The sequence below is a fragment of the Equus caballus genome, chromosome 21 (assembly GCF_041296265.1).
Source record: "Equus caballus isolate H_3958 breed thoroughbred chromosome 21, TB-T2T, whole genome shotgun sequence".
Taxonomy (NCBI): domain Eukaryota; kingdom Metazoa; phylum Chordata; class Mammalia; order Perissodactyla; family Equidae; genus Equus; species Equus caballus.
The window spans coordinates 56,232,442-56,248,902 of record NC_091704.1 but is presented as its reverse complement, the minus strand read 5'-3'; the positions used below and the strand labels follow the sequence as shown (position 1 = coordinate 56,248,902).

Genomic DNA, 16,461 nt, shown 5'->3' with positions numbered 1-16,461 from the left:
GTTTCCTAAATTTACGTAGCCCAGCTATATAGAAGTTTACATATCAGAATTTTCTGTTATCTATAGGACACCATCCAGGTATGTGAGGGTACCCTAGAGCAAATAGTCCTCTTAAACTTGCCTCTACATTTCCCCACTGTCTATTTATTTTCCTGGAGATCTCTTCCTAGAACATGCACTACACTTAAAATCAAAACACTATCAGCAATGATAGAGATACTAAATTGTTTAATTTGTGTTGGCCTTCTCTTTACGCTTCATTAAAGAACACCATTTTAATAGGGGATTACTGAAATGAATGATGGCATATCTATACTATCATACGAAATAGTCAAAATGTATAACCATCAATATGGCAGGGGCATCAATCAATGTGCAGTAGCCTACCTGACCCAATGAAAAGAGAAAACTGCAAACAAATGTGTGTCCCTAACATTGAACTCTAGTTAAATATCAAGACTATGCATAATGGCCTAGTAGATTCTTGTTACAAATTCATGAATTCTTTACATACTCATGTGGAAGAGTGATCATTCTATAAAATGAGTTCTATACAATTAATCAAGTTGTGTGTATTTTATCTAAACATATGTTTGTGCACATATACTTATGTGAATGCATGCGTGTGAATCTATATAACTTTTCTTTAGTTTTAAATCTATGTTAATTTCATAATTATAAGTAGATATCTATATCACTCCATTCATTTAAAAATCACTTAAGAATACATGCCAAACTGGTAATACTGGTTACTGTTAAAGAGTGAATTTCAAGGTGTATTCTATGTTTTACATTTCTGTATTTTTACAACAAATTATAAATGTCGATAATACATGGAAAGATGGAATTAAGAGAGGAAAATGAAGTTTACATAGAATTTTAAATCACATATTTCAAAGAGAAAATGTTCTATTTCATCCATGGGAAACATTTTAAGAGCTAATGCTATCATTTCTTATAGGTATTTTTTAACTACTCTAGAATAACTGGAAGATTTAGCATGCTAAGTCAATTCTCATCAAATAAATCGTCAAAGACATTGAATTTATGATAGTTTACCAACATTACTGTAGATCTTTATAAAACACAACCCATTTAACACCTTGTATTATTTGGCTCTCATGTCTATTCTTATTCCCTTTTGCAGATGAGGAAAAGTGGGTTACATACAAGTGACATGTGACACAAGTAATCGGTGGCAGGCTTCAAATTCTGCCATGTTTTCAAATCGTTAAGCTCAGTGCATTTTTCCATTGTGCTACACATCACCACCAGTTATGAACTACACTTTTTAAACCAAAATGTTTTCCTTTTACTTCTGGAGTCTTTGAACATTATAAACTACCCAAAGCACATGGAATTACTAGAGTGAATATCCTCTCCTAACACCCAAGATATACACATACTCCAAAACTAAATAAACGAACAAACATAGTGAAAGCAATTTCAGAGTAGAGAGAATCAGTACCTTTCATTTATTTATTATTTATATTAAAGGGTCATCTGAAAAAAATTAAAATGAAATTTATCTTCAGCCTCATCATTGTCCTTTTCTCAGTATTTATTTCCTCCTATTCCCACAGATGTGAGCATGTGACAAAAAACCCAGTCTCTGAGTTTACAGAAGAAATAATACTGATAAGCTCACTCATACTTTTGTGTTAGGGATCTAATGAAACACCTGCAAGTTCAAATCCATTATTAAAGCAAGAAAAAGGTTCATTTTAGAGCACCAAAACTGAACTACACAGGGGAGCTGCCTACTCAGTGTGTACATGACCCTTTTCTGTACACATCCTTTGGTTTTTCCTAGATCAGTGGTTTTCAAAGGGAGAAGAGTGCAATTTTATCTCCCAGGGAACAGTTAACAATGCCTTGAGATATTTTTGGTTGTCACAATTTGGGGGTGCCACTACTAGCATCTCGTCGGTAAAAACAGGTATGCTGCTACATCCTACAAAGCACAGGACAGCCCTGGCTTCATGACAATTATACAGCCGAAAATATCAATAGCACCAAGGTTAAGAAGCTCTAATCTAGAATGTAGTTCTATAGACACGGATAACACAACTACAAGAAAGGCAGATAATTAAGCAAAGTAAAGAATTTGAAGTCTTCTACTTATTTTAAAAAAAGCAAAAGAACACCTTACACACTCTCTGTCTTTAATCTCAAAATCTCTTTCTCCCACTTTTCACTCGACTACACTGCATCAGATAGAGCATTTGAGGGGTAGACAAGTAAATTTTGCCAGGTCAATAAGTTCAATATGTTTTGTCCTAGATATGTTGAAGTGTAAATGCATGTTCAGATTTTAAAGGACAATTATATCAGGTTGCAAATATATAAGGTATACTTCAGTCTTCTAAACATCAACAAGCCAAATGCAGGACAAGTGGAACACACAAACTTGTAAATATGTGGCTTGTATTCAACAGACCACAAAAATCAAAAAGCATAATAATGACATTTATATAAACCAAATGAAAAAAGTACTTTATATTCACTATATATCGCACCCTTCATCTAAAGAAGTTATAAATTTGGACTAAATAACCTATTCATTCTCATGATTCTATTATATCCATCTGAAATAGGTCATCAGGAAGAATAATAATTTCCAATTTGCTCAATGTATAGAATTGATTCAAGCACTGGTTGCTATTGACCATGCCTCCAACTGTTAGAGTTAATTATATTCAACATTCACTGGATAGAGTTACAGCTAGAGTTTCCTGTCACTTACCTTCCTTCTACTATTATATTCTCCTTTGCTATTGGGTTATCTTCAGTTGGACATTTCTGTTGCATCTAAAATAGCAAATCATCATTTTCTACCTCCCCTTGTTGTCAGGATAGGAGATCAAACTTGTTCAGGGGTATCATGTCATTTTTTCCCCCCTTAAGTTAGCTACCTCTGTGAAAAAGCCTCAGCACTATGGTTTATAAAAGACTTATCCACCAAGGCCCATTAAATGAATGCCATCTTAAGTGAAGAAATGGGTTGACCTACACGAGGTTAATGTATTATCAGGAAATCCAGAATTAAATACATAACAGGAGGCTTGAAAGAAACAGAAATGATAACTGGTGCTTGGACCAGTGTTAGACCACAGAACTAATTCTCTACTAGTATCTCATCCTGTCTTCCTCCTCCCACATCCAACAAGCTACAGACAAGAGCTAGTCTGGACCTCAAACTCTTGATTTAGAATTAAATATTTTCTCTGATAAGACAAGTCTACTAAAACAGAGGAGTTCAATTACTGCATAAGGAAAGCCCCCTGCTTTGAAAAATCTGTAGGTGATCTCGGAGTGGAAAATAAAGCTTCCAAAACACAGTCAGAGACTGTAGTTAGATATATATTTTTTTGGCTGCATAATAAAATCTTTCTCTGATCTGTCTTTCTCAGCTCAAAGCAGTGATGCCATCACCTGAGAAAACCAAAGACCATAATAATTGTAGCTAAGATTTTATTTTAGTATTTCTTCATTTCTAGCAGGGCAATAGCAAGGAACATTTACCTTTGATTAATCTGAAAGTTCATTAAATACAACAGCCATTGATATAAGGAAATACTTTAATAACTACTTAATAAAATTCTATTCTTTCACCTGTTACATATGACAGGTTTTCCTAGTTCCACATTTGTACACACAACACACACATACACACATGCACACACAGAGAGGCACATAAACATGCGTAAAGCATAATTTTACTTTGTTTTTAAGACATGAAAATTAAGAAAAAATAATCGTTATTTCCAGACCCCAACAAATCAGGTTCAGGAAGTTAAGACAGGGAAATGAGTCAGAGTTAACAAACATAAGGGCATATACCAAATAAAGTGTGTTGCTGATCACAGGAGCCTACCTAATTCCTTTTCATGCATCATTTATAGTGCCCTTCAAAAGAAGTAAAAGTTTCATCATAAGATTTAATAAGCATTTATGGAAGCAATTCACAGAAAAAAAGGAATGCAAGACAGAAAAGAGAAAATGAGCCGTGCTCTGCTGCAGCTTCGGTGCTCCGATATCATGTAATTTTAGAGGATACTGGAAAGGCAATAATTAAAAAGCACTATCGAAATTACAATTTCAGCGTCCCTGTTTCTATTCTGACAATGCTTTCCCTCACTTTTACAGATAGACATAAATGACAGCTAATTTTGATGCCCTCACTATTCAAATGTGCCTTGCAGAGTATCCCTCCAACTTCTTCAGGGGCAGGGCAGATAACAGCACATCCACAGATAAACATAAACAGAGACCCAGCTAGATTATCAGACTCACATCTCACAGGCTTTATGGTAACATTCCTGGATAAGAAAATACAAAAATGTATTCTAGCGATAAGGCTGACGAAGCATTAGCTACAACTTTCCCATTCGCACTAGATCCTGCGAAACCAACCTGAGAGGAAGATTTCACCAAATATTGTTTTGACTCCGAACCGGGTAAGCAGCCCCATTGCACAAAAATATTAATGTCACTACAGAGTAAAGTGTCATTTATTGAAGCCTTACCTTGGCTGACTTGCCCTAACTGGTGATAAGGAACTTAATTTATGAGAAGCAGCGAGGGGACTTTCGCAGTGCTCACGGCACAGCTGCTCGGTCCTCGGAGAGCCCCAGACCCGGCTCCGCGCTCCTCCGAGCCCGGCTCCGCGGCTCCGTCTTCTGCAGCCCCGGAGCGCGCCTCTGATTGGCTGCCTGCGCCTGTCCGCCTGATCCTCTCCTCTCCCTGTCTCTCCTCCTTCCTCTCCTCCCTGGCTCTCCTGTCCGCTGCTTTTCCCTCTGCCTCCTTCCTTTTTTTCCCCCTCCATCATACGTACTTTGGGGGCTGCACCAGTTCTATGGCACACAGAATGGACACCCTTTAGCCCCCTCAGCAAGGTCATGTGGAAAGCAATGCCATTAACAATAATAGCAAAAGAATCAAAGCCCTGGACCAACGGCATCATCTTTAGTACCACAGCTCTTGAAAAATGATGGCCAGGACTCCGTGACAGTTGAGACCATCAGTTTTCTGCGGGGGAGGGGAAACTGGGGGTCGAGAAGGGGTTTGGCTGTCAGATGGAGTGGGAGTAGACATCGGGAGGGAAGGAGAGAAAAAGCAGGCAGGGCAGGCACTGATGTGGCAGGCTGGTAATAAATTTTCCTATTTCCGTGCAAAGTCGTCACAGCCTGCTAAACATCCAACTGCTGGCTCATTCATCAGTGATCCATAGTCCGGTGGTAGCCGTGAGATTTAGCTTGAGTAATGCCCTTTAATGCCTTACCCCAAAGTACTCAAGGCATGGAGGGATTATATGAGATAGAGCTTTCTCTTGGAGGTCAGCATTATATTTGTGAAGATCAATGGGAACTGCAATGCCTTTGCTACCCCCTTTACGTGTGCCAGGAAAACTCTCTCTCTCACATACACACACACACACTTCTCACCTCTTATTACTCCAGAATAAATTAAAACAATTTGTAGTATACATAGCTTTTGATAACAAGGATTTCAGGAATCATTGTATTCAAAATTGATGTGAACAGCTGAAATAACTTTAGCATTTTCTCCCAACACAAAGTCACCCATACTCACTAAGAACCATCAAGCATCCCTATTTAAGGTAGTGTAGTAAACAAGTGTAAAAGTTTATCTAAATTGAATGGCTATTCCAACAGTCACTGGCAGATGTATTAAGAATTATTCAAGACCCTCTGTCATTGCAAGCACTAAGAGAGCAGCATTACTTGCTTTGTTTAGTTGATACTATAAATGCTCAGGTTCAGAGATTCAAAGGAATAAAATGACTTAATCATAAGAGAGGTGGTGTGATAGAGAGAAGAGGCCCTCTAAAGGTCAGAAGACATGGATTCCAGTTCTGGCTCAGACTTTTCTCTCTACCTGAACCTGTGTAAGCTGTTTCCCTTCTCTGAGCCTCAGGAAGCTTCTCTTTAAAATCTAGAAGATGATTCTCACTTCAGAGGGGCCCTGGGAAGATTAAATGAAAATGTGTCAGTTGCACCTAATCTATGGTAAGCTTTAATAAGAGTTAGTGAATTTCTTATCATCCCCCTCTTTTCTCTTCTCCTGCCTGGAGAAAGGTCAAGAAGGTTGAGAAGATAAAGTAGGTGGTATTTCAGAGACATTTAAGGGCCTAAGAGGGAATGTTTTGAATCAAATAGAGTTGTATTTGACTACATTTCTTTAGGCTGAGTGATGTGAAAAGTGGAGGGATGTAATTTGGTTTGGGGTTTCCTATGATTAAACAAACCAACAGAAACAATGACAGAAGCACTTGGATTGGATTATTTCTAATTGTGAAGGAAGTACACGCTTAAGAGTGCAGTTACTCCTAAGGAAGATGTTAGAAGTCAATTAGAACCTGGAAATCTCCAAAATCTAAACTCTGAGGGAAAAGCGGAACAGGAGCAATAGCATCAGAATAATGAGCCAATGCTGTGTTATATTTTGTATAGCCTCTCTCATGTAGATTCTGATTTAAATGAGATCTTCCTTGCATAGTAGCCAAACAAAAGTTCTCATTCATTTCTCATTATTGAAAAGAATCTATGTCAAATCTCTCTGTGTTGATGAAGCCCTGAGAGCACAAGGAAGGGCATAGCTATGATAAATAAAGGGGATATAAAGAGAAACTTTTGTCTGTCAAAGGTCATGTAGTTTAATTTTAAAATTTCACATATGACGTTCTCTAGAGAAGCCTAGCTCTGTTTATTTGAGTGCCTCCAAATGAAGGAAATAAAATGTTGTTTGCCAGCTTGCTACTGAAGCTTGTGCTGAGGCAACAGCGATGAGCATCCTAGGGATTCACTTGAAAACAAAATGTGTTTTTGTTAGCCTTCCTTGGTGGTTTTCCCTGGATAAGACTGTAATAAGCACATCTGGTGGACAGTCATAATAGAAGTCAACAGGCACTTGCCCCTGAGTGGGATGACATGCAGGGGGATTTGTCAGCATCACCAAACAATACAATCCATTTCTAGAAAAAGAATCCATTCACGAAGAGAGGATTTATATCTCTGAGACGTCGCTCAGATTAAGGGCTCTAGATTCTTCACAAACCCAACAATGCAATGTACCCTGGATTTAAATGACTTCCGAAGTTTGATATTCTGAAACCGCGCCAACTTTCCCTAGCCACTGAAAAGTGAACCTGTTAGCCACTTAGCATACCTCTTATATTTTCAGGTGCAAAAGAAGAAAGTAAGTGAACTAATGTGGAACATGCCGCTTGAGGCAAGCCAGGTGGTCGGCATGTGCCTATTTTCTCCTTATATCAAAGATTACTTCAAAAAACTGGACAATGTATCAGTCAGCAGAATTTATTACCGAGCTAATCTCTGAAACTGAAAGCACGGACACTTCTGATCCTGAATACCCACTTCCGTTACCTTGGGAGAGTTATAAGAATCATTTTCTCTGGTGACAGAGAAGCATCCAACATAGGATTGATGCTGGTCAGACTACAGAACTGGAAAGATAAAAATGTAATGCTAAACTGTGATCGTTCGCTGAGAGACAGACTCAGGAAATTGTCTCTTTAGATGTTATCTCATGCCCAATTTTACCCCGAAAATTCAGGAGGCTATGCAGTGTTTTAAAACATAAATAAAAAAGGAATGTAAATGAAATGGACGAGTATCCCTGGTTATAATTCAGGGTTTAGAACAGTCAACTACACAAACATGGTGCCATGATTTTTAATTGAAATAATTACTGAAATTACAATAATGACACTAAAAGTGATCGAATTTTTACGTAAAGAAAACATCTGGTGAAAATGTGAAGTGATACACGATTTCCTTTGCAGCTATTTATTTAATATGCTTGAGTGACAAACACTGCAGATTGTATATTTTTGTTCAAAGAACAAAAGAGGAAACTTACATTGCTAAAAATATTATCTCTAATTGTGTAATTAAAGATGGCTTAATAAAGTTAAGCTTTCCTCATTCTGTTATCAAACATCAGATTAAGAACTGCAGAGTGCTGGGAAAATATTGATGCGGGACAATGAAGAAAAGAGATCTATCAAAAATATTTCAAAGTTAACTATAAACATAATTAATTTTAAAAAGTAGTGCCAACCTTCCTCACAATAATTAGATTAATAAATGCACTTTTTAAAAAAGCTTTCTTCAGTGCATGTAAAATATCAAAGAACCAATGAACTTCTTTGGGTCCAATGGGACAGTATTGATAATTGACAAAGGAAAAAGTAAAATTCCTCAACTTCTATAGTACATACATTTAATTTCTGTAAAATAGATAATTGTTGCATTATAAATGATAGAATGAAGACACTGGGGCCCAGGATAAGTGAAAATTTGCTAGTTGATGGACTCTGGTTTTAAGTGATTAATTCTTCGACAAAGATCACACAAAGTGCATGCCAAATTTTAAAAATGTCTGAAATGCTGTTGGTAAATTTTGAAGATTTAGTGAGAATAAAATAGTGCAATAAAACTGGAGACAAGCAAACATTTTCCCAACTTTCAACACTTGATTGAATGTGGAGTCTATAAATTAGAAATTATTGAACTAAATGTGCAACCTGGCAAAGTTACAAGGTGATTTATTAAAAAGGTGAGTGACCGCGAAGGGAAGAAAATGGTGGGGTCACCTGAGTCTGTATCATATTCACATGAAAGCCATTTCAAAATAACGCTATTGCTTTCTATGACAGACATGCTAGACAGGAAATAGGGGAAATGAACATGATATGATCTTCCCATATGTTATTATATTTCTCATGATTCTATTATAGCCTACATGGAGAAGCCATAGTGCAATTGTTCAATGTAGCAACTGGTTAAGGCACCATTCTCAGAGGTGCTTTCCTGGAGGAAAAGTTTCTAGTAGTAAGCTGCAGAGCTCTAACTCAAACCTTATCATGGCTTTTATTAATACTGTGAGCAATGAAGTCATCCATAGAAATTCTATACAAGAAGCCAGCATATTTGGATGAAGAAGTGGAAAAATTGTTTAAGGGTCTTGACTAACTTGAGTGTCATCTTAAATCTAACAAACAAGAAATACTACAGCTGGATCCAAAAGTATGAAAGTATTAAAAATGTAGTGGAGCAAAATAAGTCAGATAGAGAAAGACAAATACCATATGATTTCACTCATATGTGGAAGATAGAAAAACAACAAAAACAAACGAACACATAGATACAAAGAACAGGTTTGTAGTTACCAGAGGGGAAGGTAGGTGAGGGAAGGGCGAAAGGTATAAAGGGGCACATGTGTACCTTGATGGATGGAAACTTGGCTTTTGGTGGTGAACATGATGTAGGGACACAGAAGCTGAAATATAATGATGTACATCTGAAATTTATCGAATGCTATAAACCAATGTTACCTAAAAAAATAAATGATATGATACTGGAGGCAAGTCTTAGAATCAAAACTTGTGAATAAGAGGTAGAGATTTCTACTGACAATAATTGTAATATAAGTCAATTATGTGATATAAGAGTCAAAAATGTAGAGATAAGCACACATCCTTAATAAAAGCAAAGCATCAAAATTGGAGTGGTGATTATCTTGACTCTATAATATTGAGAATTTACCTGAAATATTGCATTTTAAGAAGACTATAGCTAATTCTGGTCCTTTTAAATGAATTTATGTTTTTGTTACCCACATCACGATACGTTCATTCAGTAGACAAAGCTAATATATTTTCTAATTCCTCTCTCTCTCACCCCTGGGATTACCCCTGCTTCTTTCTTTCCCTGTAGCCCCCCAACCTTATTCATCCTGTGGGGGTCAGAACAAAGGTCACCTCTTTTGAGAAAGCACCTTGCTCAAATAGGTTTGACTGGTCCCTACATTTTTGAGGCCATAAAATACTTTTAAAAACTGTCAATATCTCACTTTAATAAATGCTGTATAGCTGGCAGCAATGAGGCATAGTAGTTAAGAACGTAGAATCTGGAAACAAACTTGGGAAGCTATATAATTAAACATGCTTAGTTCCTTCTTTAGTAAAAAGTCTATAATAATATTACCTATCTCTTAGGCTTCCTAGGAAGATTAAATATGTTAAAATATATAAAGTTCTTAGAAAACTACTAAGCATATAGTACCTTGCATATAAACTTGCTTCCCTTGTCATTATATGTTTGCATATCTGTCTTCTAATTGAATGCAAGCTACTAATGAGCATCTGGTATGTGGTATGTCTAAATGCAGCTTGGTGTAATGTGGATAACTCTACGGTGGAGTTGGGAGACCCAGGGTCAAGCCATATGTCTACCACTCATATTAAATAGAGAGTTGCTTACCAGCTTGTTTTACTCTCTGAACATGCTACCTGACTTGTAATTTGAGAAAACAGCCTCACTTTGTAGAGCTGTCACACTCCTTAAAGAGTTTTATGCATGCAAAAGGGTCTAGCACAGTCCTTGTCATGTAAAAGGCTTTGAATAAAGGTTAGTTGAATCTCAATTTTAAGTGCTCAGTAAGTGTTAGATAAATCACATTTGCTTTCTATGCTCCATTTTGTAGCATAAAAAGATTAATGAATAAATAAACTTTTACCTAGAAGCTTTTTATTAAATGAGAGAATGTAGTTTTCATGGAATGTCCTGTGGACAGCACAAAATCCTTGCATTAGCCCTTATGTTTTTCTTGTCCTCACCACCAGGACCAGCTGTACAATTTGATACAGAGTGAAAAATGAAAATACAGGGACTTGTTTAAAAAATTAAGATTTTCAAGATGGCCGCAAGGCCATTCTGAATGTGGGAGTTTCTGTGACAGTATAGGTTGCGTGCTCATGAAGCAGCCCTACTCACCACTACCATCAATCCAATAAATCAAACTCCACTCATCTTAATTTATTGACAATCCTCAAATCATCCATTAAGCTCAATCTCGTTCTTCCCGTTCATATGATCTACTATATTCCACCATCATCTCTTGCCTGAATTTTGCTATGTAGGCAGGTAGGGTGACTGTTAGTTAACATGAGGGCTTAACTTCCATGCCATTGTGATGCTACCAAACTATATAGTGAGGGGGTGAGAGATAGTAGGAGAAATTTTAGTTGCTTTTGTAATTTAAATGTAGGAACAGAGAAATCAGAACAGGAGCCCAATGTAAGGAAGCAGTTGGTCTGGTGGAGACACTGTCTACACTTTCTAAGACTTAATGGGTAACCAAAATGTATTGGTTGAATACATAATGGTTGATTATCACTTTGCATGCTAAGTTGCAAGAGAAAAAGCTGTAGCAAATTTGTAGTTATAATCCAGAAAGATATAATGAATGCCTTTAACTTGGTATAATAATAGAAAAAGGAAATATATAAGTATTATAGATGTTTAGAGAAATAATTAACCATAAGATAATGGAGCTAAGAAGGAATCAAAGTTTTCAAACATGGTCCTGGAAAAGAAAGTGGCACTGTCATTAGTAGAAAATGCGAAGAAAATAGTAATATCTGGTGAGGAAATATAATAGATTCATATTGGAATATGCTGATGTTGAGGTGTTAGCTAGACATTATGAGGAGTTATACAAGAGTCACTTGGCAATATGAGACTTCAGTTTGAGAAATAGTTTTGAGCGGGAGACTTAATTTTATGAGTCATCTACAGACAATAATACTAATAATGTAAGCTGTTACATCCCCCAAAGAGCGAGAGAACAGAAAAGTTCCTACAGGATCAATGATAAAGACATACTAGGTGGTAAGAGAGAAATAGAGAGAGAAAAGAAGGGATGGGAGACGAGAGGAGAGAGAAGGTATTTAAGAGAAGTCAGAAGAAGTGATCAGAAAACACTACTAAATCTTAAACTGATATAATTTTAAAAAGTCATTTTAGTAATTTTAAATTTCTATCACTGGTTAGTAAACAGAACTTTTCTCATATTTGCAAAAGCTGGTGATGTAAAAAATTTGAAAGTCCGTAAGTGTGGTCACTATGGAAAAAAAGTCTAACTAAAAATAGATCAAATTAACTCTCAGTATAGTAGAGATTTGCATATTCTACAGCATGAGAAATTGTTGAATGAAATTCTACACTTTCTTTTTATTTTAATACATGAGAAGCTTGATCTTCATTTGAGAATGTGTAATTAGCTATACTTTATCATTTCCTAGCTTATTCAGAGTTGCTTTATAAAAGGATTTCCAAGTAGTCAGCATGTACAATTATCCATACAGGAAATTAAAGGTGGTATTGAAAGCAAGAAATTGAAATGTGAAATCTCTCCCCTTCTCTTATCCTGAATATATAGGTGTTTATGTGTTTGATTGCACAATAGTAAGGGTATCTGCTATATATTAAAAGTTATTTATATTGCTACCCTGAAAGTAAACTTGGATTATTACATAAAGCTTGATTATTTTTAACTCAGAGAAAAATTTATAGAGGCCATCAACCCCATAAAGAACAGAATAAGCTAAAAAGAGAACAGGGTCTCTGATGTATTACCTAGGAAGTATGTGCAAAATAAATTTCCTATTGCCAGTGTTAACTGGGGACTCCAGGATGATTGATTAGATGAAAAGGGATTTTATTTACCTATATCTCAGGATGCTTTTTGCTATTATTCCTTTCCTTTCTTTTTGTTTTACTGCAAGTCAGTGTGTGTGATGTGCTGAAATAACTTCTCTGTGGGGTACTTGCGTTGGACAAGTCCAGTCCTTTTGGTCACCCTAGGCTGTAAGAACTACACTACAGGCTCAGGAGAGCAATGAAAATGCAGGCTTTAAATTCATTGCCCTGCTCAGCATTTGGCCCTTAGAGTGACAACACTAAAATATAGGTAGGGTTACGTTATTCCCAGAATACTGAAGTTCTACTGAAACATATGTGACAGCTTCAAGTCATTGCCAGGAAGAACTGTCATTGCCCTTCTTTGCCTATCTAACTATTCCTTAAGCTTCCCTTATTCATATACTATAGTTGGCAGTTTTATACACATTGTCCCGAACCATATATTCTGTCCATCATTACTCACTAGTTATTACTCACATCCATGGTTTCCTCATCACATTCTTCAAGCCAGAATCTCTTTCCAAAGCCTCGTAAGTCTTTCTAGCACTTTTCCACTATGTTTTGAATTTTACTCTACACATAACAAGAATCCAATGGTACAGCTTTTGTATTGAAATAGCATTGAACCCATTTAGTCAACCATTTCTGAATTTCCCCAAGAACTTTACTGAATATATTGTATAATAGAGTTCCTTATTGTAAAATCCTTATGCCATTTTTTTTCCAAGGGAAATTGAAAACAAATGCTTAGACTTTGGATAGAAACCAACTTTGGTCCAATTCTGGCATTGCCACTTATTTAGTGTGTTGACATTGATAAGCCCTGGCTCTCAGTTTGCTCATCATTGACAGCATAAATAGCAGATTTCTGGAGGAGATGTGGTGATTACATATATTGAAGGAGATAATTTATGTAATTCACCTATTACAGTATCTGGTGTAGAGTATATGCTTAGTAAATAACAATTATTAAAATAGATTCACTCTCTCAGTTGTTATTATGATTTTACCAAAGTATATGTGTATAAATGGCCTCCTCCTACATGTTGGTAAGTTAAAAGTGACTGCACCAAAGAAGAGAACATAATACAAAAGAAAACGATTTGGGGTGATAGCAATATGGTTCATTTGTTGACATCTTGTGCTATTGAGATTACCTACTTCTCTGAAACGTGAAAGGCAGGACTGAAGAAGGGATCTGCTGCCATCCACAATCTGTTCAGGGAAGATATAGATTTTCTCTATTTCAGAGTTCCAGAGGACAAAAACCAGAGCCCAGAGATAAAGGGGATTGGTTTGCCAATCACGGATACTGTAGAGCACAACAGTGAGTATGTGAAACAGAGAAAAGTCAGAAAAGGAACCCAAGCAAATAGAAGCAATTCACCTGTTGGGTGTGTTTCTGGCAAAGCTGTCACTATTTACATTGAAATTCATTATTGAACTTAATTACGTTAGGACATTATCAGTGTTGCTTCTACCAAATTTTGACTTATTTTGTCTGAAATAAGTTAGAATAACCATACACTACGATGTGGAAAGAAAGATGAATGTGCATTAACACAGTTTTAAAGGATTCAAGCTTTTTTTCCCATGTTTCTAAAGTTGAAAACGTACCACAAAGACTACAAAAGTCATGTGAATCTTTAATCCTTTATGTGTATGTGTGTGTGTGTGTTAGAGAGTTATGTGTGTAAGATAAAAATAAGCATTTTCTATTATAGTTTGAAGTTGCTGGAGAAATATCATACTACTCTACAAATTGTTCTGTCTTTAAATTTAATACATAGACCTCAAATCATTAAATGGAGTTTCCTAGTAATTGTGTGATGTTTCTTATTTTTAAAAAATTTTCCAAGATGACCATTTCTCAATTTTCTCTTCTCTATCCTACAACATTTTTTTCTCTTTTCACTGTCCATGAATGACTTCATATCAGTTTCGTTTACAAAACAGAAATAACCACAAAATAACCTTTTCTTCTCACTATAAAATCTAGCAAACTGCTTGCATCTTTCATATTATGCTCATATTCTTAATCTCTCTTCATATTACAATAAGAAGTCTACTCATATACAGCCAACCATTTCACTTTTGCTCTTGATCCAATATGCTAGATATTGTCCTTGATTTCTCACTATTAATCCTAATCCGTCAGCAAGTCACAATGTTCGGAATCTGGCTGAACTGCTTTTCAATGTCTTCACCGGTCCAAGCTGCCACTCCCTCTCATCAGGATTCCAGAAACACCTTCCTAATGTATCTCCTGTTTCTAACAAAAAAGACAGAGTATCATGCCAGAATAAAATCATCTCATTTTGGTAGTTGAGCATGTCCCTGATCTGTCTTCTTCTTTTCTGTATATGAAAACTAAAGGAAAGTCTAAATTTCCGTCTTCTTCCGCTTATATAATTGCTGCAGTCAGCCCTCCCTTTAAAGGGAGAGATAGATTGGAGAGAATACGTTACCCAATTATATCGCAAACTAATGTATTATATGTTCATTAACCAACTTCATTTTTCATATCTATGAATGGACTCAAGGATCAGGAAGGATTTGAGGAAAACTAGAAACAGAAACAAGGAAATCTAAGATGTGAAACAAATAGTAACCTTGGAAATGAATAGATAACCCTCCGGGATAGAACACATTGATAAAGTTTGAAAAATACAATAAGTGTCCTGGATAATAGAACAGCCATACTAAAGAACACACTGCTCATCTGGAAGAAAAAGCCTGAGAAATTTATTACATTGAAGGGGTGACTACAAAGAGATACACTGTATGAGTGTAAGGTTGAACAGGTGGCATATAAAATTTTGCTACTTGGAAGGAGTTCCAAAAAACAGAGAAAAAATAAAAATGAAAAAATAAATCTCAATAGTGAATAAAATGAATAAAATTTCCCTGTAACTCAGGAAAAATATAAATCTTTAAGCTGACGTAGCCCACCAAATTCTAAATTAAAATTATGAAAAAAACATGCATGATAATTTCCGACAAAATTTTAAAATGCCAGAACTAAAGAGAAATTTCTAAAGACTTCTAGATTAAAAAAAATAAATAAAGTAGATTATCTATTAAGGAATGAAAACTTGACTGACATTAGATTTCCCTCCAACAGTGAAAACTAGGAGACAGCAGAACCTAGTCTGAACAGATGTGTGGATCCAGCATTGCATAGCTTACCTTATTATTATTCAAAGACAATGGCAAGATATTTGAACATGAGAAATTGCAGAAATTTTGTTCACACATGTATTTTACATAAATATATGTAATACGGATATATTTATTAAAAACATACATATTAAATTGCTCTGAGATTGTACCATAACCAAATGAGAAACAATGAAAAATGAATAAATAAATAAAAGAAAGACAGTGACGAAAGAAAGCAAGAAATACTGGTCACAGAACAGATCCAGACAAAAGACAAAGGAATCATTAAGTTCATCTTTTCTGATTATAAGACTAATCTTAGCCTCCCTGGACCAGTCAAATCAGATTCCTTAGTGTAGATGCCTGGAATCTGAATATTTAAAAACTTCCTATTAATTTATTCTTATGATTAGACAAGCTTGAAAAATGACCATTAGACCTTGACACTTGAAAGATTTTTCTTTGAGCAACAATTTCAAAGACATAGGATTTCACAAATGGACTGGAACTGTTTATTGATTTGTCATTTTAATAAACTCAGAAAGCATGGGAAAATAATTAGATGCTAAATCAATGTAAAACCAAAGAACTTATACACACAAAATAATGACATGACTAACAAAATTGGAGAGGCAAGGTGGAGGGGGGTAAGTATATATATTTCTTCATCTTTATAAAGGACAAAGCATCAATAGACAGCAACTAGAATTGGGAAGTGAAAAAGGAGAAATTTAAATTTTTTAAGACATAGAAGCATAGACTAAAA

General features: G+C 35.8%; 1 protein-coding gene across 8 annotated transcripts in view; it reads right to left on the bottom strand.

Annotated features, from left to right (window-relative positions):
• CDH18 (cadherin 18) overlaps positions 1–16,461 on the bottom strand; it is a 903,322-nt gene that overhangs the window by 443,793 nt on the left and 443,068 nt on the right. For 4 of the 8 annotated variants that reach the window (XM_023625813.2, XM_023625814.2, XM_023625815.2 and 1 more), the window contains exon 1: positions 4,530–4,789. The exons of the other annotated variants lie outside the window; for them this stretch is intronic. The gene's annotated coding sequence lies outside the window, so the exon portion shown is untranslated. Of the gene's footprint in view, positions 1–4,529; positions 4,790–16,461 lie in introns of those variants that run through there. 8 annotated transcript variants of the gene reach the window in all.